Genomic DNA, 26104 nt, shown 5'->3' with positions numbered 1-26104 from the left:
TAAAGACTGAGRTACTGGAGGGAGAACTGTAGCTACAAGGCTATTTATGGACATAAGTCACCAGCCTGGAAGAGAAAAGCCTATGAGAAGTTCATTGCATTGCAGCCAACATGGACCAAAGCTGTTGTAGCTGAGCTTGATGTATGGTCAAACAAAGCCATGGAGGTGTATGCTCATCACAGCTTCTACTGGAATGAAACCAATTTTCCTTTCCTTTCTCCAGGATCTATTTCTGTCTAAGCTCCCTGACAGCACCAGATCTAACCCATGCCAAAAGAGCAGGTCACATTAAGGGCACCAAACTCCCAATAATGAAAGCTATCCACATTTTTAGGTTAAGTCTACAGCAAGATTTTGCATAACTCAGATGTCTGTCATCCAAGGCTTTCAACACATTCCTCAAATATCGTTTTTCCCTCTACTCTAGATAAATATCATTACTGAATGATAAGGAAGATAGCCACATGCAAAACTGCAGAAGGGTTGCAAGATTTGCTTTAGGTCATCCAGCAGCAGCGCTGGGAACAGAATGTTTTAAGACTTGCAGTCCTTATAGAGACGTAGAAGACTTCTCAGTTGCCCACAGCAAAGATTGTACTAGTGAAGCTTGGTATCAGGCAGTGAAATAGTTGAATTGTCTTACAGTGGCAGTCGCAGCAGCAGATTATCAGGCAGGAAGAAGGTTAAACCGGTCTTAACGGCTGAGGTACCTCTTAGCTACATATATGTCAGGAAGGACAAGGTTTCAAAGCAGGCCCGCCTGTTGCACTCAGTCCCCTGCAACTGACCCATTTCATGAAGAGCCATTTGTGTCACACCCTGTCGCTGTTAGAAGAGCAGCACAGACAGAATACGTGCAACAGTAAGTAAGTACAGAGTAAAGAGAAAGGTTGATTAAGGGCTTGGTTTAATATTAATTCCCTGCATATTCTTTTCTCAGCGTTTCTCACCGAAGTTTAGCCTCTTTCTCTGAAAACAACTCTGAATGCTAAGCATTTCACAGGCCCCATAGAAAAGAGCCAGGGGAATACCCCTGGATGGAAATATCCCGACACCAAAGCATGCTGGGGTCCTCCATGGAGCCCTTCAGCTCAGGGGCTCAGGACAATGGCAAAGACTAACTTCATAAAGACCTTCATATTCCCCTTGAGGAAAGAAGGAACTGCTTCATCCACATCTGAAATGTTTCCCTTCTAATTTGGGTGCATTCACATTTTAATAGCATGTAGCAACTGTACGCCTAAAATTTAAAAGGCAAAGTAAAACACTGCTACAGAAAAAGGGCATTAATCATGGATCTACTAGTGGGTCACGGTTTTATGTCCCTATTAATGCTTAACTGAGGAGGTCTGTACTCCTCTGTCAAGTGTTATAATTGTGGCTGTTAAGCCACCATCACTACATTTTCCTAAAAAGCACCTGAAGGACTGTAACCAATTTTAGAAAACCTTATCTCAGATTGCATTGCAGCATAAGAAAAAAAAAAAAATCAAAATCTTTAGTGATGTACCCTCTCATATATAGGTGGGAAATGACAACTACAAAGAGATTTTATACAGATTTTGACTGAATTAAGGGCTGTTAAAAATATGTTAAAAAGCAATGCATTCCCATGTGAAAAAAACTAGGAGAGAATATCCTTATCACTGATGACCTTAGGCAATATCTTAAAGATGGCAAAATAAAGGTAAGGATAACAAAAATTATATTTTAACGCTCAGAAATGTTCAAGTGCTCTCAAAATCTCAAGTACGAGGAGTTCATATCTCCTTGGACCTACGGATAAAGCAAGACAAGCACACAAAGAGACCCTCCCCGCAAAAGCTCTCATCATAAAGAAAACTTCCTGTATATTTGCAGTAAGAGTTCAAACCTTCCTACATCAGTGTTTGTGACTGACATGAAAGTTAAATAGTATGCTTTACCCATATCTACAGTGCATGTAACTAATACTAAAATTTATCAAATTAATTCCAGTATTCAATATATCCAGTAAAGTATCTCTCTATGTAAATGAAAAGTGTTAACAGAGGTATCTGTTAGCCACCAAACTATTTTTGTAAATATTAAGTAAACAATTTTCAGACCTGCCTGATATCTGTTCTGGCAGTTCATTTTTGTTATATTAACTACATTTTTTCCATTTTTATAGGTCATAATAACTACAGTGCTGAAAGTGAATGTGACAGCTTCCAAACAAAGCTATCTAAAATTAGCAAGAATACAAAATTTAAGAATACAGCAGTGAAGAATTAGGAAAAAAGAAGTTAAATCTCATTTTCTGTTGTTGAAGTATAATACTAATATTAAAATTACATTCTTTGTAACAGAAAATCCTCAGCATTGAAGGTTTTCTGCAGGAGCATTTATTTTTTGCAATTTTAATTTTTTCAATGTTATCTGTTATTGACAGTCCAGGTAACCACACTCTTTTAAACTTAAACTGTGGATCCATTAAAAACAAGAAGTCCTTTTTCAAATGCAGCTCAACTTCAGAGTTCTTTTGCTAGCAATAATTACAGACAACATTGCACAAAGCTTTGGTGACCCACAGAAATGCTCTGGATCAATGTGTCTGAGAAGTGTGGACCAAGTCCTGCACTCCCTCTATCCAGGCAGTCTCCATTGACTCCTGAAGGCTCTCCACGACAAAGCAAATCAGTTCACATTTTCCATGCTGCAAAAAGGATGGGATGAAGATGAGGGAAGAAAAGACCCTGAGATTTCATATAGTTCATGAATATTTCAGCTTCAAAGGGGCAGAAGAAGAAAGTATTTGAAAATTAACACATTGAGATTTTTACAGACCTTTTTTAATACAAAAAATAAAAGACCTGCAATATTCTACAGTACCAGTCAATCCACCAGAGTGAGTCCTAGAGTTTGATGTCAGCCCACCAAGAATACTACTGCAGGATCTATTATTTTCACACTGTCAGGCATATATGGTCACAGTAATGGGATTTCAGAGGTTGGTCTGTATTTGCATTAAATCAAGAACAAGTTGAATTATAAGAATATAAAATCAGCATGAGGAGGAAAAAAAAACCCTAATGAAATCACACATCATATTAATTTGGATTCTTTGTTTTATATCCCTAGCTACAAACAGCCTTTGTCTCCCCCAGTTTTATTCTTATACGAGAAAAAAAAACAGCATCCCTGAGTGTGTCCTAACCCTTGTCCTGCTCTCCCACCCCCCGGCAGGTCACTGAAACCCGGCCTGGCCCAGGGTGCCTTTGCTGAGGACAGATCCAGCCACGGGCGCAGCAGCTGGCCCCCGGCAGCCTCAACTCAACAGGACTCTCCAGAGCTCCCGCTGCTGCCACAGAGGCACTAGTGGATGTTTCTCCCCCTATCCAGCCTTCATGAAACCTGGAGAAACTGAATTGTCTTCTGAGACTTTAACGCTTCAGTTAGACTGGGTGGAAACTGGTCAGCTGATGAAGAGATGGACTGCGTAGGGTTCATTTCCTTAGGAAACCAGGCTGATAAGAACGCATACTCTGCTATAAGCTCCAGCGCTGACTTTACTCGTCAGGTTTGGACTCTGTATGTGGTACTTCACAAACCACTCAGAAATAAAGGATCCCTTTTCTGAAAAGCTTTCAAGCAAATTCGTGTAAGTTAGTGTAAGGAATAGCTGTTTATACTTGGAAAGGTGAGCTATTATCAGTAATCTAATTTTGTTTATACAGCACTGAAATTCACCCTGTTTGTTTTTCTTCTCGATTTTTCAGGAAAAGATCGTTTTGCAGATATACTGCAGACAGAGATCCTACTTTGCCCCTTTATGACTAGGCTTTTATTTCCCAGAGGAATGTTGCAGCTATTTCCAGGGTATCTGGATTCCTTGTATTTAATCTTGCATTCTTAAGGCAGATAAATTGCTTTTGGAAAGCCTGTAATCGGACCAAATACAGTTTACAGAACGATTCTGTTCACACCTTAGGGTTTTACTGCATACCCCTGAAACATCCACTTAACATGGGATGTCACGGTCATGTCGATTTTTCCTACTCAAACTAATTCTGTAACTGCAGAATTACGTATTGCATTATTGCTATACTGATCTAGTCGCTTGCCAAACTCATAAAATACCTTTCTTTGGAGGTCTTTACTGCTGTTTCTAAAACGGATGAAAATGTTCAAAATTACATTTACATCCCCGCCCCTTGCCAAAGAAGCTTTATTGGGAACCCCCTGAGATGTTCAGATAGATAAAAACACTGCCTGGGAAATTTTTTTTTTTTCTGTTCTGTGTGCAACTGAGGTAGAATTAGAATGCATAAGAGACTCGTATTATCTCAGTTCTTCATAGTGCCCAGTGCTTAATTAAGCTTTATACAAAGTACAGGGTTGACTTCATGTAAAGCCAAGCGCAGTTACAAAACTGCTAGATGGGGGTGAAAGATTGCCAAAAGTCACAGGATATAAGTTTTCTCCTAGATGTGAAAAGGATCCCTAGGATTGTATTTGCTTTTGTTATATACTCTCCATGAAAATCCTTCTTCTGCTGTTATCCATTAAAAATTCTTCTTGCTACAGAATTGTTTACTGTATAATGTGCTGATTAAAACACATAACACAAAGCTGGGCTGTCCAGATAACGCATTGGCTTGTACAGAACAAAACATTATCTTCTCTTAATGCAAATTTTTTTCCCCTGAGATTAACTTTAATCCATATTTCATCCACATCTGGACTCAGTGTGTATTCCTTATTCAATACAGAGAAGGAGGGAAGCTACTAGGGACAAATACTCCGCTGCTTTGCAGTAGCCTCATTTGTCCCCTGGGAGTTTCTTGCATATGCAAGTATGGAATTAATCCCATTAAGCAAAGTGTTATTCCTCCAAATTAGCTATTAGATGCGCATTAATTATTTCAATCTGTTTCTTGAAAACTGCTCAGAGAAGTTACCCTGTTTTTACAGACAAAATGTTAGGAGTAAAGCTATTCAAATCGATGGCATTTTCCCCACTTAAGAGGATTATATGCAGGTTTATCTCATCCAAATGGAACGAGAAACACAAGTGAATGTCAATAAATGTCCCAGTTCCCTTCCCACTAAAGGCCAGATTCTGCGATGGGGTCAATTCACTCTCGACACCATTGATTTCAAAAGAAGTTAGCACAGGACATTTACTTCAAAGAAAACAAGATTTAATCCCAAAGCAGACATGTACATGCCTTCAAGGCTATATAAAAAGACATGCAGTGATATACAGATAAACAATAATAATTAAAAGATATTTGCAAATGTTTCCTCTAATACTATATTCATAATACATGCATGTCAAGAGGAAAGTTTATGGGGCTTTTCCCTTACTTCAAGCAAAGAGCCTAATGATGCTAAGTGATATTTCTTGTGTCCATATTTTGTATTCACAGAAGCATTTACAGTACAGAAAAATACAGAAAAATAGCTTTTATACTGAAATTTTCAGATTTTTTAAAAATCAATATTACAAAAATCTTTACTTACTTTAACTAATTTAAGCTTTGGAAGCTGTGATGGTATCATATTTTTTCCTGGAAAATACAAATTTTCTTTTTTTTTTTCTTTTTTAGATTTACTGTATTCTTCCCTGTTTTCAGAGTAACTTTATAATTTTTTCTTTGGCAGATTGTTTTCACACACCTGCACATCAGACATCAGCAAAAAATAGTTGTCACTGAATTCTTCACTTAAACAACATTATTTTTATAGAAATGCACCCCAAAGTGTCTATTTCTATTGTATTAACAGAAATTATTGCTGGTTAAAAGAGCTACATTAGAATGATTTATTAAAAGCCAAAAAAAAAGCAGGAGGGCACAGATGGTTCAGCTCATTGCAAAGGACCACATGTATATCCAGCTCTCCAAACAATTTCATTGAGGTGGAGCACAGCACACGCACAAGATACAAGGTTTGAAGAAAAAGTCAAAGTTCATTAAGCAAAAGAACTGTGGCTTTATAACTCTCTATTTAATAGGGTTTAGAAAATAAAATCGGTTCATAAAAAAGGGTGGGGAAAAATACACTGCGTGTTTATCCTTTTAGTCAATTCTCAGTTTAGACATGAAGCAAGAAATCACTACCTAACAGATTCCATATAGTCACCTCAAATTTTCAGTTTCAAATATGATAGCATCCATGGTCACACATTATTTTCATATCTCAAATTAAATACCTATGTGTGTGTGTATATACATATATATATATATATTTATGCAAACACTATTTTAAATAGAAAAATACATTCCATGTCATATGTTGGCAAAAACACTACAGAGAAATAATAAGCAAAACTGCACTGACTTTGAATAATTTTATTCTACCAAGCTAGCGCTGTAAGCCCCCTAAAGCCAAACCTCCCCACTACAAGCCTCATTCTGTTACAGTGCCCCATTGTAATGCATCTCAGTCTCATGAATTTATGATCAAAATAGCTATAAAGTGCCTAAAAAAAGTCAGACCATCTAGGACAGAGAAAGCTTCTGTTCAGGTGTTTTATTATATCACGCTAACAATAAGCGATCCAAACCGTACCATTCTAAGACATTGATTTACCACCTTGGTAGAAATATTCTCTCTCCTGTGTTACATTTCTAGCACTAACTATTTAATATTGGTAGCACATAAGGGGAAAAAAATCCTTAACAAATCCCAGACAAAATTAGTAGATACTCTCTAGGGACAGCAAGAATAACAGTTTTACAGAGAGATTTACAAACCAGGTAAAGCTAGGTAAAGTAACACACTGAATATCCTGCTTTGCTTGAAATTCTTGTCTGACCATGGCTTAGAAATGTCCTCTAGACTGGCTGCTCAAAGATTAGAATTTTGCAGTTTTTAAGAGATTACACTAAAATCTGCAGACAGTTACGCCATCTGCATATAACCAGATATCAGGATTAGAATTCATGAACAACTAATTTGTAACACAAGACATAACTGAGTGATTAAGAGAAAAAGAAAAGAATCTTAATTCAAAGTTAGTTGTACTTTTTTGTTTTTTATGAACTGTCAGTAAGTTATATTTAAAAATGAAATAATTCTATTATTTGAATTTATCCTAGCAGTTCAGCACATTTCTAGTGAACAGATTATATTTGCTTGTTTGCATTCAGACTTGCTTCTAATGAAGATCATATTTCTCTTCTGCAGCTTTACTGGAAACGCTGGGTAGATGAACAGTCAAGTTCTACTAGCATACAAACGGTTTAAATTTTACCATCCATGTATTTACTTATGCATGCTGAAATCGACAATAAAAGCTCTAATCAAAGTTATTAACAAATGTGGGTCAAATTCTGAATTCATTTTCAACTCCAGAAACCCTGACTGACTGTGCTGATTACCACTGAAATGTTTGGTGCATGACCTAGTACAATCAAAATCAAAGTGTGGCTCATGACTCTATCATTTTCATGGAAAAAATGTATTACTATTTTGTTTAATAATTACTTTCCAATGGATGGAGAAAAATTAATATACACTTTTTTTAGTCAGTAATTGTATTTTATTTTTATTACTGAGCAAAAGTGTAAAAGCGAGGAAAGCTAGTTCTACATTCTGCTTGCAAGTGTCATAAAGAATTTGGCATTTCTGTCATTTGTATCCGAGTTCCACAACTTGCAAAGGCAACTTTAAGTCAAAAGAAAAGAATCCTAGCAGTTTCAAGAAAATCATGTTTGAGTTTATCTAAAAAACTTACTTTGTAACCTTATTAGGTTACATAGGAATGGAAATCTATAGACAAGTGTCGAGGCGATTAGACTGTTTTAAAATCAGAACGGTCCTACCCAAACAACAGATGCACAAACTTTCTAAGTACTTGTCAAAAGGCTGACAGAGAGTATGTTTTATTTGGAGAATCTTAACGGTAAAAAAAGCCAGAAGACCACAACACTGGGTATATTATTTTCTGTCATTATCTACAGACTGTTCATTTTTTTCTCCTATTTTTTAAAATCACTCTGTACTGTGAAGAGTTAGACAAATCAGGCTCCTAAACATGAAAGACATTTGCACTTAAATGGTACTCTCAGTGCTCATCAGTATAGTTTCGGAAAAGACACAAAATATACAGGCAGTGAAGTCAACCAAGAGCACAGCTTTATGCTTGCCATCTGCTGTGGACATTGCATGTTAGACACTCTCCAAGATGGTTTTAATAATAGCTTTATAGCTATAGTTAAGTGGAAAATGACTACCTTATTATCCTTTGCAGACAGATAAATCACATTTCTCATACCTATCCAACCTGCTCACCTCTGTGTTATAGTTTTCCATCCTGACCATTAATTTCCTTTTACTAGCTTTCTTTCCATGTTAACAGATACATTTCTCTCCATAGGTACTATACAACCTTAAGAAAACTTCTTTGCCTTTATGTCTACTATATTCTAGATATGCTGTACTTTGATCGGAAAGGATCAGATCCATGTTTCAGTGCGGACCATATCAAATCAAAGCTTGATGCCATAACTGCAGAAAGCCAAACACATTTTCTTGCTCCAACCCCTTGCTGCTACGTTCCAGTTCAGTCTTAGAAAATCCTCCATCATTTCCAGTGGAAAGAGGCTCTTCCTAGCATCCTACAGGATATTAGCATCAGGCTGGCCATGCCGTTTTGGGAACACCTTGGGAAGGGGCTTCCCAACAGATTGCCCATGCTTTTGCTGTTTACTTTCTCCTCCCCACAGGCAGGAAATCCAGTTGCTGAGGGAGTCTGCTCCCTGCATCTGCTCACCTCTGCCACTGTCTAATGCGCTGTACCCCACTTCCACAACGTAAGCTAGCTGTTGCTTTTAGAAATCTCCATCCTCTTCATCTCTTAGGACAGGTAACTATCTATCAGTAAGGTCAAGTTTATTTTTTCTATTCCATTTCTTCACCCTTTCTTCTTTTCTTCCTTGTTCAAGATCAACTGATTTATGGTAAGCTTTACGGTATTTCTGAAAGCCAGCTGCGAAGCTGGCTAAGAAATAGCTTGAAGATCCTTTTTACACAGATTTGTTCCCCTACACAATCACAAGTGGCCCCATTTGCTCATCTGACACCCAACTGCAACAGTCGCAATATCCCTGGCCACCAAGCCCCTTTCACATATGAGCTGCAGCAAATAAACAGACCCATACTCACGGTCCCTCACTTATGCACAACCCCAGCCCCTTTGAAGCCTCAAAGCGAGACATTACGCTTTCCTTAGATACTAATCTACCCCCCTACACACCCGCCCCAGCAAACACACATCTGAGACTTTGTTAGCAAAGCCAGGCAATACCAGGTGCATCTGAGAAAGCACTTGCTCAGAGTAGCTGAAAGCTGCAGTAACCTAGCTAGAAATTGTTACTGCAAAATAAAGTTAGTGTAGAGCAAATCTTTGTAATTTCGGGGCTCTTCAGTCTCTCTTTTTACAGGTGGGAATGCAAAAAGAAGTGCTGGACCAAAACAGGGCAACCCATATGTAGCATTTCCCTTAATTCTGAGTCGCAGACATCCTTTTCCCAACCTTAGTATTCAGGACTTTGGGGAGATCAGGGCAAACAACCAATCCTCTGAGAAAAGCCAAGCATTATCTGATCAGTAAACCCACTGACGCAAGAAACAGCAGTAGCTTCTGATCTACATCCCACCTCTGCTAAGTGCTAGGCGCTGGAGAAAGACTGCACAGGTTTTCAACGAAATAAATATAGGCATAGTGCCAACCCCACTACAGAGCACGGCACATCATACACAGGGACTAGCTTTCCTTTGAAGTATCTGGCTCCAAAGGAAGCCCTTTGACACCTTACAGGCAATACATATGTGATGTAATCTTACACACCAACGCTTTTTTTTTTTTTTTTTAAACAAGTTGGGGGTGACAAGGGCTTGTTTGTTTTGAAATACATGGCTGTCTTTGCAGGAATTGTTCCATGCAGCCACGAAACGAGATACCCCAGAGGGCTGAGCAGAATGAACTAAAAACAATACCTTGATAGGTAACATTATGGACTCTATTGCCTGAGCTGAAGAATTCAGCTCTCAGCATGTCCCTGGAGCCTGGAAAAGAAACCCCCACTAAATGATCATGCGTTGCACAGCCAGACCAGGGTGTAACAGGGCAGCGCAAGTGTAAAGGCTGCCCAACCGTCTAAGACAAAAAGAGAAGGCTACTGAGCACAGGTAAAGCTGCAAGCTTTTTTGGATTTGTTTTTGTTTTTTGGGGGCAAAATATAGATCTCTTTTTCAGAAGCTGGCTTTGCCTCTGGAATTGAAAAATGAAACTGCTGGAGGAGATAACATATTTGCATGAGCATAGAGTGACCACTGATACACAAATTCTCTCTCTCTCTTTTATAAGAGGAACCCCGAATTGCTGCATGAAGTTTTTGAATATTTCTTGCCAACTCCCACTCTTCCATAAAGAGCAACCGAAAGGTCTCAATTTGAATAACTGACTTTAAGAGATTTAGGGAAAAATAAGTCAAGTTACTATGTCAAAGAGCAGGAGAGCCCTGTTTGTGTATCTAGAATATATTGTATTACCTCCCACAAGCAAGCAACAAAAGTCTTACCAATTTTTAAGACGCAGGAATGAAACATGGCTTCCTACATTTATTTTAAACACTGAATACTGCAGAATAAACATCCAGAAGTTAAAATTCCAGTCTTACAAGGTTAGGATATAGCTTTCTCATAAGAAATATGAATTCTAGGTAACTACAAAATACAAGACAGTTCACAGAGCTGTGGTATTTTAGGACTTCTGGTATTAGCTGCAATCATAAAAACAAAAGCATTAGAAAATATTTCTAAGAAAAGGCTTGAAGATTTTTTGTTTAATCAAAAAGATTAAGCAAAGGTTAAGCAAAGGTTTTCTGCTTAATCAGAAAGATTAAACCATCTCATCCTAAGCACGTGACAGAGTTGTGATAAACAAAGTAAAAAGAATCTATACCAAACTTCTGCTAAATGCCTGAAACTCAAAACTGTCTGTTTTTCCTCTTCCCCATTGCTTTGCATTTATGTTGCCTCAGAGCAGTGTAAATGCTCCTGGAACTACTACTGATAAGTCAGTGACAGAGGTACTGAAAGAAACACAGAGATGTAACAGGACCCTGCTCAGAGGCCATCATCCAGAACTATAGGACTTGCCTAAATCACTGGTATTGCTTAGTTCAAACTACCTCCTCCAACTTTTTAGTTCATCCATTCCCACTTTCTCTTCACATAGGCAGAACATGCTTGCAGTCTGTCCCTTTCCTATGCACATACTCACGTGCAATACCCTACACCAAGGGATATGTAGGTATCTATACATATCTGTATACAAACACACACACACACACGCACACCAGCCATTCCTTCTCATCTGCCTGGTGGGCAACAGGATAGAGCAAGGATGCTGAGCACCAAAAATCATTCATGTAACACCAGTGACTTTCACACAGCATGCAGATGTGTGAGTAAAAGGCAAAAAAGGGTCAATAATGAAGGGAGCCGCCCACCTTGCTCCGCCTGGTTGCAGGATAGCTTCCCTGCCTTCCCCTTCAGCAGCCGGAGGGTGCTGGGGACCGCAGCATGGAGGAAGTCACACCGCCTTTGAAATGGCTCTCAGCACAGCACTCCCACCTCCCGGGCGGTTTCCTTGTGCAGGGTCTCTCGACCTGCCTTGCCCTCTGCTCTGCGCTGGAAGAGAGCACCTGTGGCTCCCATCAAACCACCTCCATCGTCTCTACCGCCCAGCTCTACTGCTGTGTCACTCTTGCCTTGCTTTACACCAGTGTCTGGTAGGACAAGAGTGTGGGGGTTTGGGAAGGGTGATAAAAAGCCGGTTAACAGCAGAAGGTATCTGAAAGAGCAGGTATGGAAAAGAAGAATAAGCAGCTTTGAAAGGACCTAATAAAAACAGACAATACCATATTTTCAGTTTGAGTAGAGAGGGTACTGCAGATTCATTTATAATTTGCCTACTGTATTTAAAGGAAGAGACCTAAGCAATACAGCCACAACAGTGGAAAATTAAACTATTTCATCTGTACAGCATTTTCTGTCCCGTTCTCTCGCTAGAGGCAGTTGCTCCTGTCAGTGGACAAGCCCTGCCTCCAGCTCAGGAAGCATCCCTGAAGCACGTCCCTATTACCAGAGAACAACAGTGTAACAGGTTCATATCCGACAGGTTAATAAATGAACTCAGCATATTGTATCTTAGGATACTGGAGAGTTTGGGTGGTGCTTTACAGCAAGTTGTGTTTAATAGCTTAACTGCATGGAGAAAAGAGCTATAAAATCAGCTGTTATTCTTCCTTATCTGCATGCTTATATATAGTATTCCTAGCTCCTAGGCTACACTGCCACTCTGTTCCCTAGTGTAGTTGTTAAGCCCAGTCACCGCCATCACAGAAGCTGGTAAATTAATCAATAATCCCAAACCACCGTCTCCATGGGAGATCATGCCGCATCTCTCCTTTAAAATACTGCAATAGTGTAGCACAGAAGCGGCCTAGAGAGGTAACAGACCTTCAGACTTTAAAAAAGTAGTTACAAGGCACAGGAAAATAAGAAGATAACATACAAAAACTACATGAAGTACAGCCCATTAAAGTTTGTAATGAAGAGAGGACGAAACTATTAACAAGAGAGTAGGCAAAAAGCAGTCTAAAATAATCAGTTTTGTTTTAAATATATATTTTTTACACATTATTCCTCCACTTTCTCTTGATCTTAGTCTTCAATTGTTAGCAAGGATTATGCTGTACTTGGTATTTATATCACTTAACCGCTAAAACATTTTTCTTTGCAAAAATATGAACTTGTTAAATTTCATATTTAACATGTTAATTTATGCTAAAAGAGAAGTAACTATCCAAAGCCCAGATTATGTCCTCCTAGAAGTAGCAAACTCAAGTTCTAACTGAAACTTGTGAGTAAATCTATTTGAATATTCTTTTCAACCTTGCAATGAACCTGATAATTCAGCCAAAGAAGCAGAATTATTTTGTTGAGGAATTGAAGTTTGAAGAAAATTGAATGTGTGCTCCTAAGTCATTTTGGTGATAGAAATCCCACCTTTTGGTGCCTAACATTGTTAGCTAAATATGCATATTAAAAAGTTCAAGCTACATGTATTAATGTGCCATAAGCAAAAATGATTTTTCATCGCTAACATTAAAGTTTTTTTTTATTTTAAAGAGATAAGACATTACATCACTAAAAAAAAAAGTGGCAAAAAATTTGCCTGCATGTAGCTATATCCAGTAGGACTACCTAAATAAAATTATATCTTTGCTTAAATGTTCATAGAATACAACAGCTCAGAGCATCTGTTTGGAGGAGATTAGAATTTGGAAACATTTTCATCCTGAAAAATTAGAACCCAAATATTTTTGTTGTTATTTTTTTTGCTTAGGATATGTTACTTTTATGTTATTTCCTTACATGTCAGAAATAGAAATAAAACCATGTACACTTTCATGTAATATTTTATTTTTAATACTTGTAAAATCATTCTTTTTAAGAAATATATCAAACAACACATCTTTTCTAAATCAAAGCATCTCCTGGTTGTGTTATAAGAAACCTCTTTTGACGAAAAAGCAAAAACAGGCAGTAGACTGCCAGTTAACTCCAGAACAAAGCATTAAGTCTCAATATTTTGGGATCTCTTGTTTTTGTATAATTCAGTAATATTATCATCTCTGCTATACTGATACTAAAAGATCAACATTTATCAATTTAATTCACTGCAATTATACGTGAAACTTTGTAATGGCCTGAATTTTAAGTTTAGTCTACACAGTTTCAGATGGAGAAAAGTCAACTACGGGATGGCAAAGAAAACCCTTTTACTTAAACTTCTCTGATTAAGTTAATAATTATCTGCCTTGGGGTACAGACCACCTTCATCTATACTGCACTGAACTATACCACTAGCCTTTAATGAAAAAGGCATGTGACGGAGGCCTACCAGACCACAGATTTGGCCTGACTGGTTCTCTGAAAAGGTCAAAACTCAGTTTTCTGTGGCTTGTTTCTGCCCAGCAAGTACCAGCTCAGCTGTGTGCTGCTGTTTACGATAAAAGGCAGCAGCAGACCCCACGGGAGTCAGTCTCGCACACAGAAACACATGAGTTCACAGAAGTCATCATCTTTCTGACTATACATGGGGCTTTTTCTGTTTGTTTTTAATCTCCGTGGTGCAGCTACATATGTTCCATTGCCCAAGCTGGGCCTCAGAGTCACAACTGGGTGATGCTCCGACACTTGAAGGCATTTACTGAGCAGCTATTGTCACCAAGATTTTCTCCCACGTAAGTCTTAAAGCTAACCTATTTGACCGTAACTCCATCCCTCTGCAGAAAAGCTTTTCAGCTCATCAGCATGTTGGCAAGTTTCAAATCAAAACCACGGGGTGTAACGAGGGCAAGAGCAGACAACACAGGTGACCACCACTAAATACTCAGTAACTCGTAAAGCTACGTACACAGTGAGGAACCAGTCACGTACCACCGAAGGGCAGAAAATGTTTGCAGAGGCAGGCAGGCAGGCAGGCAGCTACTGAGAAGGCACAAGTACATTTGGATAGGAAGTGGGGGAATCACTAGAGCTACTGAACTGCCAACCCTACGTGTTTAAAAAAAAAAAAGGCAAAAAAAAAAAAGCTCAGAATTATATAAGTAATCGAAATGCATTCAAAAGTGTTAAGCAAACAAAAAACAAAATCACAGGATACTTGACAAAAATATCACATATTGACAGTACCACAGCAAAGAGACCTTGCTAAATATTTTTCTGCAAGACTGAGTTTAGTTATGCAGACACTGAGGTTGGGATTAATATCAATCTCACGCACGCTGACACAAAGCTGAGCCAACCATCTTCCATCTATCATTTTCCTTTCAAGAGCCATGTTTTCCAGCAAATTTATTACACCTTCACCACCAAAAAGAAACAGCAGAAAGTTTATGCAGGCTGTTTTTTACTCCCTCTGAAGTCAGGCGCATGCTCAAGGACCAGGATCCAAACTATTTGTATCAATGATACTTGAATGCTTCCTGTATCCATGTTTGTTTGATACCATTAAAGAGTTCCTTTCTGCATGCATTAAAACACATTAAAAGTAAATGAATACTTCATGTGGGCAGTCAAAATCATTAGGGGAAACACTGAGTAGGACACAAAAAAATCAAGGCTAAATATCGCAACAGGTTTGAAGTGGGGAAAAACTTTAGAATTCACTTCTTTGGTTTAAAAAACAAAACAAACTAAACACATCACCTCCTCTGTAAACTAAGGCAGAAGAAGTAAGAAGCAAGATTCAAGCAGATGTGAGATTTCTGGCATATCTGAATTACACTGATCTGAATGCCTTGCTACTGAATAAAATGTACCGAAAGCGTGAGGCACTGCAATACTTGCATTCAGTTTAGAAAAGAAATAAAACTTCATGCAACAGTAGTTACTCAACCATCATTAGAGCTGGTACAAACTTTTTCTGAAATTCAGACAGTAAAAGCAAAAAATTCTAATTTTTCCTCATACTTCTGACAGGAGGGAAGGGAGTTTGTGAGCTAATCGACTTACCACTGTTTTATTAATTCTAAAGGCATAAAATGCAGGGAAGTAAGGTGGCTATGTTCTGGGATTTTTAAAGCAAAAATAAATGGGGCTCTTTGGGTGAGTTACCATCAATGTAACCCAAGAATACCTTCCTATCGTCCTATCCCAGAGCTGCACGAACACAGTTCATGTTCCACTTTTGAGATTACTTAGGGCACGGTTACGCAGTTTACTCCCAGTGGTCCTATTGGAAGGCTGTCCCAGAACCTGAGCACTCTGAGAGACAGGAAAGGGCTTCTACTTTCCATTCTCAAGAAATAAAATAATCATTTTACACTAACTTGTTTTGCTCCAACATTTTTCTTCAGCTTAAATTAAAAGTACAGTTCCCCATATCTTCTTTTGTATGGCAATGTCATCTTAATAAGTTGCTGTCCCTGCTCCCTCTGACTCCGAGTTGTCCATTGCTGGCCTTGCCCTTCAGTTGCCATATAGTCTTGGTCCCATGGGCTCTCACAAGGAGCTGCGCTGCCTGCAAGCGAGGGGATGGCACAGGATTTCAACAGAAGCAGAAAGCTTTTAAACTGGCAATGCTACCAGGAAAAAAGGTGCTTGGAAACACACTAATTTCTCTCTTCTGTGTTTATGAATACACTTGTTGCGTCAGGAATAGGAGCCTTTCACTGGAGGCCAAAAAAGCCAATGCGTTTTAGTTTCTTGCTTCACAACTGGATCTCCTTTCCCCTCATCTGTCTAGTAGCTATTTCCCATACCTGCTCCCCTTGAATTATTTCTTCTCATATCTGGGTTATCAAAACAAATCCCAACATTTGGTCTTAGCAGTGTTTTATGCAGCAGCATAAATACTATTCCAGTTTATGGCACATATACCTTTTAATATATCCTAGAATCTCATTTACCTTTTACAAGGCTTCACTCCCTGCTAGTTTGGATGATACTGCACACAAGCAACATACTGATCTCTCTCCTCTGCTAATGTGCCTAATTGATGAGCCCCCATCTTACAACAGAAATTGGTTTTATGTTCCCACAGCATGTCTATACTCTCTGTACTATTACATTTCATCTTATTTCTACCAGTCTGCTTCTATATTGAAGATGTGTTCCAGTCTTATGTCATTGGTAAATTTTATTTATACATTCCTACTTTTTACACTTATTAACAATGATATTAAATATTAGTCTCAAGATCAGTTCTTAAGGATCTCCACTAATCATGTCTCTCCAGTCCCAGATTTTCTCCTACAGCACAGCCCACAGACATTTTCTTGCTAGCCGCCTCACTACGTACTTTACAATACCTACACCAAACTCCCTTCTCTCTGTACCATGTAGCACCATGAAAAATATTTTACTAAAATCTAGATAAATCTACCATACGTTCCTATATGAAGATAAGCAATAAACAAGTACCAGCTAATCAGTCTAGTTATTCTGGTGTAATAAATCTTTGGTAAAACTGCTTTGCATTTTATGTTACCTTACATGTTCCTCTGTCTTAAGTCTTTCCTGTAGAATTGACCACTGAAACAAAAGATCAACAGATCTGTAACTGTCTGATCACTTTTCTTCCTGTTGCTGAAGTATGAGCAGCCTGTTTGGTTTTCTTCTGTCATATGGAGAACTGACCCTATAGTGGTTCAATCCCCAATTTTAGCTGACCAGTCAGTGAAGGAGTAGTAAGAATTAATCACAGATGACTAACGTATGAGAAACTGAAATATTTGAGGATAGAACATGTTGAAAAGGAGGAAAATGAGGCCTGGTATGGACAGTTCTGATGGACAACATAGACGTTTATCCAAACCTATGTACTTACCTGAAAAGAGAGATACCCCTCCCACAGCTTAAAGCTGTGTGAGATTCATCCAGCACAGTCTTTATTGGATGACTCCAAATTTGCCTCTTGGATTTTGTGACACTGTAAGCAAAACTTTGGGAACGGCATTTCTACCATTGCCTTAGAGGTCACAATCAAAGCAGTGTTTTGAACTGTATCACAGCTTGGCTTCTCAGGATCGTTTTTAACATGAAGATGATGATATAAAGGTAAGTTCCTGGGCCATTGTATCTACAGTTCTCCCCCTTAATCTTGTGCTTTGCTGCTTATCCTCTGATCCACTACTGATGCTTTCCCTTTTGCTCCCGTCTTGGCTGCCTCTGCAAGTAGTTCAACCTTTTACAGAATATTTGCCTCATTCCCTCCTCCCCTTCTTTTCATCTTCTCCTTTCCCCCCCTTGACATACACCTTATAGAAAAACTCTCCAATTTTATGTCATCTGATAATAAATTACAATCGAACTCAAAATGGCACCTCAGTGACCAAATCATCCCATCTAGCCACAGAAGGCCTGCGTCTGAATAATCACCAAAGTCCCACCACTCTTACTGATCTCAAGGAGAGCTCTAGGTCCATGCCCCTTTTACCATCAGGCCAAAAATTCACTTGCCACTACCTTATAAATAATTTAATATTTGTCTGGTCATTTCCATTATATCTCAGACCCCTCCCCACCTTCTCTAATAGGGGGTGTTTTCTGCTTCCCATTTCTTTCCAACAGGACAAGAGAAACATTGCAAAACTCCATTTTGATCCCTCATGCATTTACTCTTAGTGTGACTTAGACATTGACAGGAGGCTCTGAAATGGGCCTCTGAAAACTGAAATCCAACTCAGACTTGGAGGAATTTCTTTCAAATCATGCAATTATTTTCACTCATATCGGTCTCTACAATGTATGACTTTATACCTCAAAGACTACTGTATAAGGAACAGATCAGTGCCAATGATACCATTTTGTGGGAAGGGAAAAGAGGATAATAAAGGAAAGAGAAGAAAGGAGGACAAAGGAAAGAGAAGAACACTATAAATCTTTTGGAGTTACTCAGTTCTTCAGTTCTTCCCTAGCAGCCTTCACAAGCCCTCTCCTGGTTCAAGGAAGGGAACGTGTAAGGGTTTCTCTTGGTACTTGGCTCTCTGTCTCTCCACGGGTACCCTGGAGCCGTTTTCTTGCTGGACACCTGTGCAGAAGCAGTATTCCACAGTGTAAGTTTGTCCATTTCCTGGAGGCCCCAAAATGTTTGCATGCTGGATAGAAAGAAGGTACATGTGATGTGCTTCAAACATAATCATACTGAGTTCCAATATTACCCACTAGTGCAGAGGTGTACAACAGCTCATATATTCTTTTGGAAAGCTTCTACAATATTAGAATACACTTATTTTTAGCATGCAGCATCCTGAGATATTATACCTTAAATGTTTCTTTGATTAATATGGGGTTGTTGGCTAAACTACAGGAAAAAAGGAGCATTCTGTAAAAGATTATACTGCTTTAAAGCCCAGGTAATGGAGATTGCTTAGGATGTTTGAGTCATCAAACGTTATCCAGTAGCAACAAATAGTGGCAGTTTTGCCAGAATTTAAGTGATTTGTTATAAATAATACATGCTTACTATTCTGAGCTCTTGTTCATGAACATACTATGAAAATTCAATCAAAGGTCTAATGTTTCATCTGTAATACAATTTATCAGATCAGAAAAGTCTACTGTAGAGTACTTATTCAAAATAACTCAAATACAGACATTTTATTTCCAGTGGCTGGGAAAAAAATCCAGTTACTCCTTTTTTCCCCTCAACTACTCACAGGATCCACAGCTGTGCTATGTATATAGCTGCACTTTTTACCTCAAATCCCTGATTAACACTGTTATTTTATTCCTTTATTTTCGGTCTGCGTGACATTCTCTGATGCATTAGCACTAAAGATGACATTTGTTATGTTTACATAAAAACAAAAAAAGCAGCAAGACAATGTTTCATTCTTTCTCCGAAACATCCTGACATGGACATGGCTAATGTTTTCTTAATTGTTTATATAAAGTGTTGTCATAGTGGGTCAGTCCAAAAACACATCCAGCTGATATTCCTTGCAATAGAGTCTAATGACAGATGTTTAGAGAAAGAACATCACATACATAGAATGATCTTCCCTTATATATGCACTCAGCTTTTGGCAATTGCTTGTTCAGGAACTTCCTAAACCATATTTTGCGAGCAAAGTTGTATATGTGGATGAAGCATTAACATAACTATTTTTAATCTTCAAATGTCACAGCTTATTTCCACTGAGCTGTAGGATAAGCAGGAGGCAAAGCAACTTGCCTAAGGTCACACTGCAAGTCATTATCAGACTCAAACCAAGGGTCCCTCTTCCAACAGATAAGTCATTGAACAGTATTACCCTCACAGTATAGAGGCAAGATGAAAAAAAAAAAAAAAAAAAGGAATTTACAATCTAGAGGCAGTTAACATACTGAATAGGAACATGACAAAAGCAAAAAATAAAATGCATTTGGAGGTGTGCTATTACAATGTGAGATAGATTATATATTGTCTTTTCTTATGTATTTGCATCTTTAAACAAAAACTGGAACAAGAATTGGTAGTGAGTTTTGTTGAATATATTCCAATTAAAACAGTAAAGTCTCTTTGCAAAAACAAGGCAATCTCACAGGGGAGATGGAAACAAGAGGAATGCAGAAAAAAGAAAACAAGAAGTAGGGCGTATAGGAAGTAGGAGGAGATGAAAACYGCTATATAATTTCTTTTAAACAAACAATTCTACAAAATGCACAACCCTACTGAGCTGCACAGCCAGTAATTCATGTTCCCATTTCTTTTTTCTTTGAGCTGAATCCTCAGCTCCTAGAATAAAGCTGTCACTTGAGCCAGCAGGTGCTTTCATTCCCACCTCCAACCTACAGCAGTTATGACAAGAGATTAAGAAAAACAGCCACCCCGGGCAGCCCAGGCTGGCGTGTAATAAACGGTTTAACCCTGGATAAATCAAATGACAAGTGTGGGTGGCTTTGATTGAAATGACAAGGCAGTTTGTCACCCATTGTTCTGCCAGAGATCAGTAGTACTAACATTTTCTGCTGAGTTGAGGGGAAAGCAGCCTGAAACTTGTGCATTTCAGAGGGCATGCACAAAAGATATTGAAAACAAAAGGGTCAGCCCCAGTGCTGAAACACCCTCCCGGCCCTAAACAAGGCACCAGAGGAAGAGACTTGGTTTCCAAGTTGCTCTAGCATGAAAACGCCATTGTCTTTGGGAAGGACAGATTTAAAACATAACAAAATATATTGAGCTCTGTGGCTTTATACTGGCTACTGGCATTTGACAGAGGTGCTTGGCTCCCCTTCATGTGAAACCACTGATAGTAACTCCCTGTTAACCACAGGGGCTCTGTTTTGCCCATTGATGAGTGTTCAGTGCCCATAAATGATAACAGCAAATTAAATTAATAACATTTTAATATTTTTTCTTTCATAATTAATAAATTAAATAATCTTGAGGGGTCCAGGTGATTTGGATGATACTGTTCTAGGTGTTATAAGTATACATGCTTAAAGATAGCAACTGTCCCCACAGACTGCATATACCTCAAATCTGCAAAGACTTGTGTTTCTGCTTAAGATTAAGCAGTGCATTAATTTCTATACTGTATGAGGCTGTAGAGGCATGTCAGTCTTGATGCGATCAAAATCTAAATAAACAGCAACAAAGGTTGGTAGGGGGAACATGCACAGAAAAATCTAGTGGCTGGTTGAAGGTCACATGGTCAGTGACAGCAGCAGGAAGATCAGTGACAGTGGTGGACCCAACCACACTGCAAATGGAAAAGGAAAGTAAAGGCTTCACGTGACACCCAGCAGTGTGAGGGGCACTGTGGTTTTCCCTGTAAAAGAGGAATTAATATCATGACTTCAGACCCTGTGACATTATTGAATTTATTCACTGTATGAATTTGAAGACTGTGGCCTTACCATGTTTCATTTTCTACACCCACGCAGAGCCTTCCTGAAAGCCCCTCTGGTTCTTGCCATGAACTTAGCTGTGCAATTCTAATGAAAAAGACATTCAGAACATTTTTAGACTCTGTGCTTGGAGAAAACTTAAGCTGGCTCCTCTGCCTCCTACTCTCCCCACTTATTTTCAACACCTTGGAAAACCCCTGCTGCTTTAAATTTACATACCTTTTCCTTTACAGATGCCAACATTTTGAGTTAGTGAAACGTTCATCATCCTGCTTCTAGTGAAGACTAGTAGCAGGCCTTGCTGAAGGGTTGTTACCTAACACTCACCCCGGTTCATCTGGGTTGATGCAGACACACTGTCCAGTCTCATAGTAGCCCCCTAAGAACTCAAGACTGTATTATTGCTCTGCACCTGTATTCTGCTTCAGACAAAAAGAAAATGCTCTTTTCTGTTAAAATGCTGCCAGAAATGAGAACTAAATCAAGAAGGGGAATTGATACATTTCCCTTGCTTCCGCTGAAGCCTTTGCAGTATTGCCTCTCCAGGATAGAAACAGAAACTCAAAGCCAACACAGAGGTCCCTTCTGGCAGCACGACAGCAATCTGTCATTTTTCTCCGTAAGAACACATTCATGACAGGGTGGTTATTTTCATCTTGACCCTATTCCAATGTCAGCTGTTGATGTCCAGCTTTTTCAAGGAAAAGCCAACACCAAAACTGATGGTTGGCTTAAGGGAAATACTGCTGCGCTGGTGTTGCAGTTTGCCACGCATCTTTAGCATTTCCAATAACACAGATAGTATCATAAACAGATACTATCTTTTTAATATCCAGCATTGATTCTTGTCTCTGATATCAGATAGGCCTTTCTCTTCCCAATGCGCTTTCCATCTTAACCTAAATGATAACTGATGAACCTCATTCACTCCTTTTTTCCATCTCTCTTTACACTTGTTCTTTTGAACTCTTCTGCATACTAACTTAACTGTTTTCTTCTTCTCTTGCTCTTATCTTCTGCACGTACCCCAGGTTCAAACTAGCCTTTACACATCCCCAGAAGAGTCAGCCTTCAATCCAGTCCCTGTGACTAACATACGAACACCTACACTAGGTCAGACCAAAAAGTCCATCTAGCTCAATAGGCTGTCATTGGCAAAAACCAGTAACAGATGTCTAAGACTATAAGAATCTGAATTTTTGGATCTTTCTGAACTACTTTAACATCTTAACTGATTTTTTTGTTCTTTCATTGTATAATATCTTTTCACCACACAACCTTTTAGTAACCTCAACATCTTGTTACGAAGTATTGAATGGGTTTTAACCAAGTTCTGTTCAGCACTGCTAAACTTCTTCCAAGGCTTGCAAAGACATAATTTCAAACAACTATACTAATTTCCTCTCAAATGTTGCACTGAAATTTCACTGTTCTGAATTTTACTAGCTCTCCTTTACTGAAATAGCCAGCACTAAAGTTCCAGGGATGATCTTTGCCACACGTTTGTACACATTCTCCATCCTCCTCCATCTTTCAGTAATTTTCTTCCCTTCAAATTACCATGTCCTTTTCTACCTATTGTTATCTCTTCCCTCTCTTCCATCCACCTTCCTTCCCTTCTCTTGCTTTATCTTCTTCTTCTTTTTTTTTTTTTTTTTAATCAATTGATGTAGGAAGATTTAGAGATGCTTAGCTTACAAGTGAGTGCTCGGCACTTCCAGAGAGACAAGGCCCTTCAAGGTTCTGCAAATTGGACTTCTAAAACTTTCAGTCAGTTTCGGAGTTTGACTCTTAATGTAGATCATCTCAACTATTTGCACAAATTTAATTACAACATTATTGTTGACAGACCCTGTAGTGATCACAGATGTTTGAGCCATGATCACTATTTTTCTAGCTGTTATTTCTTGATCCTTCTCATCCTGAGGTACATCTCATTTCATCTTAGTTGTATCTGGGGTATGGGCCTGTGCATGCTGGATGCATTTTCAGTCAATCCATCAGATTTTGCTTTGGCTGATGACTTTTTTTTAATCTGGTGATTATAAAGATATGTAGAGCATCTTATAATCCATCTGCTTCAGCACTGCATTTATCTTCCAATTCTTTTTATTCTTGTTACAACAGGTTGTATTAACACTTATCTCAGCATTGATTTCTATTATATCATTGTTTTTGTTCACAAACAGCATCAAGAAACAACTTCCCCCTACCTTGGCTGAAAACTCATGATCAAGGGTGCTGAAATACACTTTTGAATAAATAGGTTCTCACCAGTTGTAGCCGAGTCTTCCATTCTCTTAGTCCATTGTGAATTCAGACTTAAAAACATAATATAGCTAAAAGGCTAAAGCAATTGGCAGTTCTATATCTGGCTTTGCCAGAGACTTTCTGAAAGACAGTTAACCATTCTGTGCCTTGATTTACCCCATTATAATAGAAATCACAGGAACATACTACTACTACTAGAAGAGTATTAGGATGACTTATTAATGCTTATGAAGCACTGCAAATTTCTAAGAAATCATTAGATTAATGAAAGTAATGTGATTAGTAGCAAGTGATTCATTGAAATGAATAAATTGAAATGAATCATTAATTCATTGAAAAATAATAATAACAAACAAACAAAAAAAAGGAATCTACATTGAGGGAGGAGAAGAGAAGATAGTCATGGGATGATAACTACTAATCCCTGCTAGGAACACAGCTTATTCTGCAGTGTAGATGGTGTCAAGCCACATTCCCAAATCATGTTACAGCCCAGCGAAAATTAAAGGCTATCACATAATTCAGGGACAGGGTTAAGACACAATTCACAGTCCTGTCTACACTGCAAGACCAAAATGTGTTTAGAATCGCAACTACCAAAAAGCTGATTTTTCAGCATAGCTTGACTGATTTTGCAAAGTGACTTCTTTCTGTTTTCATTCACAAGAGAATCCATCTACACTGAGGCTTTTAGGAGATTATCCATCCATATTGCAACACTGATACTTGTTGAGAAGCTAATAATGGTCAAAAGACCAGTGTAGCTAACCTATACTGATTTCACACACCGGGTGCAAGACTCACACAATTAGCTCCTGACACACAATGCTGGGTAGAAAGGCAACATCTCACACATTAAAGAATATGGCAGAGAGGCCTCTCTTTTTCCGTGAGCCCATACAATCCAAAAACTCATTTCTTTATTATTATTTGAAGAATCAAAGCAAGAAGGCTGCTGGAAAGCCCTTTCTTTAAATTTAGCAGCAATTAATATAGCTCTTGCCACAAAGTTGAGAGTTTAGAGAACCTATATGTGAAAGAAATGCACAAGAAAAAAATCTTGTATCTCACAATTCCAGTAAAAAGATCTGTACTATTCCTTTCTCTGCTCTCAGTTTTAAATCCTCCTGAAGTAACAGTGGTTCTATCTAGTTATTTTTCCTTTATTATTTTCACCATTAAAAAATAAATTGCTACTGAAATATAGCATTAGATTCTAGAGAGTGGGACACATGAAGCCAACCAAAATAACCTACTTTCATGAGAAGAACAGAGACAGAAATATCACAAGAAGCGATAGATGCAGCTTTAGAGGAAGAAATGAATTGCTTACCTAACACTACTTTCACGTATTCCTCTTATCTAAAATACACACTTTATGGAATGTACTTCACTAGATTACATGAATATCAACTGACTGAGAAAACCCAGTGAGGAAGGTCAAATCACTATTATATCCTCAGTAACAATTATTTAGTTCTTCCATTCTTACTTTCACCACTTTGAGGTTTGAGGAAAGCTGTCTTAATTCTTTGTATTTCCATTTCCCAATATGCTCTTCAGGGATAATAAAGCAAATCTGACCATATAGAGACACCGAGAGAATTTTGTTCTTTCTCAAAGCTTTCTTACAACAGGGAAATTACACATTCCTCTAAAATAATATCAAAGGTGATATTCTTAGCAAACTCTTGTTGCTCAACAAATTCAATATTTTAAAGTCAGGAAGTTTGCTAGCCCTTAACTTCCAATTATCTAATTCTATAATGTGACAAGCACAAAAAAGACATTTTTTATATTACAAAATGGTACTAGATCTGATCTTATTTTTCTTCAATTATGGTAATGTTATAGTTCACAGATCAGGACAAATTGGCTGTTATCAAACAGCATATCACCTTTTATTAATATTCATGTTACCCAAGAAAAAACTCGTGGTCTAGATAAGACCTGTAAATCATTCTAACACATGCAAACATTAAAGTATTTGGGAAAGTAGTTTGATCTTAGAAGTTCTTGTGGAAAGTATACTTCTCATATGGAATAGATAAGGTAATTGGTCAGTTACTGTGATCTCATATTTGTAGCTAGAAATAACAGGTGAATAAATAAGACGAATGAAAGATAAGACCATGAAGTGTTTAAAAGACTTTCTCCTAGCACGTGCTCACTGCCTTTAAAATAGTAATTTCAAGCTGAAAAAGAAATATTCCATTATTCCTGGCACTAGCTGGGAAAATATTCTTCTCCCCACCATGCACTGCATGTATGTAACTTTAGAACTTCACTTTCCCAGAAAAAACTGCTCTTTAGCACATAAAAGATGAAAGGTTGTCAATAGATCTTGCAATTTCAACATGTACACATGTAACACTATACAAACACTTACTAAAGATCACCTTTGCTCCTTATTAAATCTTCATTTAAAAAATGGCTTTGATAAAGGAAT

General features: G+C 38.2%; 1 protein-coding gene and 1 long non-coding RNA gene across 3 annotated transcripts in view; both read right to left on the bottom strand.

Moving 5' to 3' along the window:
• Positions 1–26104, bottom strand: part of CD247 (CD247 molecule) — a 61548-nt gene that overhangs the window by 20287 nt on the left and 15157 nt on the right. The gene's annotated exons all lie outside the window — the stretch shown is intronic.
• On the bottom strand, positions 18147–24105 carry LOC112974438. Of its 2 annotated transcripts, none has more exons than XR_003256275.1 (2): positions 21394–24105; positions 18147–21305 (listed from the first exon to the last, which is right to left on the bottom strand). It is a non-coding gene; the product is annotated as an uncharacterized LOC112974438 (long non-coding RNA). The 2 variants fall into 2 exon arrangements; XR_003256276.1 differs by having other exon boundaries at positions 18147–18647.

This window comes from Apteryx rowi, unplaced genomic scaffold, assembly GCF_003343035.1.
Source record: "Apteryx rowi isolate R43461 unplaced genomic scaffold, aptRow1 scaffold_60, whole genome shotgun sequence".
NCBI lineage: Eukaryota > Metazoa > Chordata > Aves > Apterygiformes > Apterygidae > Apteryx > Apteryx rowi.
This window is presented reverse-complemented; position numbering and strand designations above follow the sequence as displayed.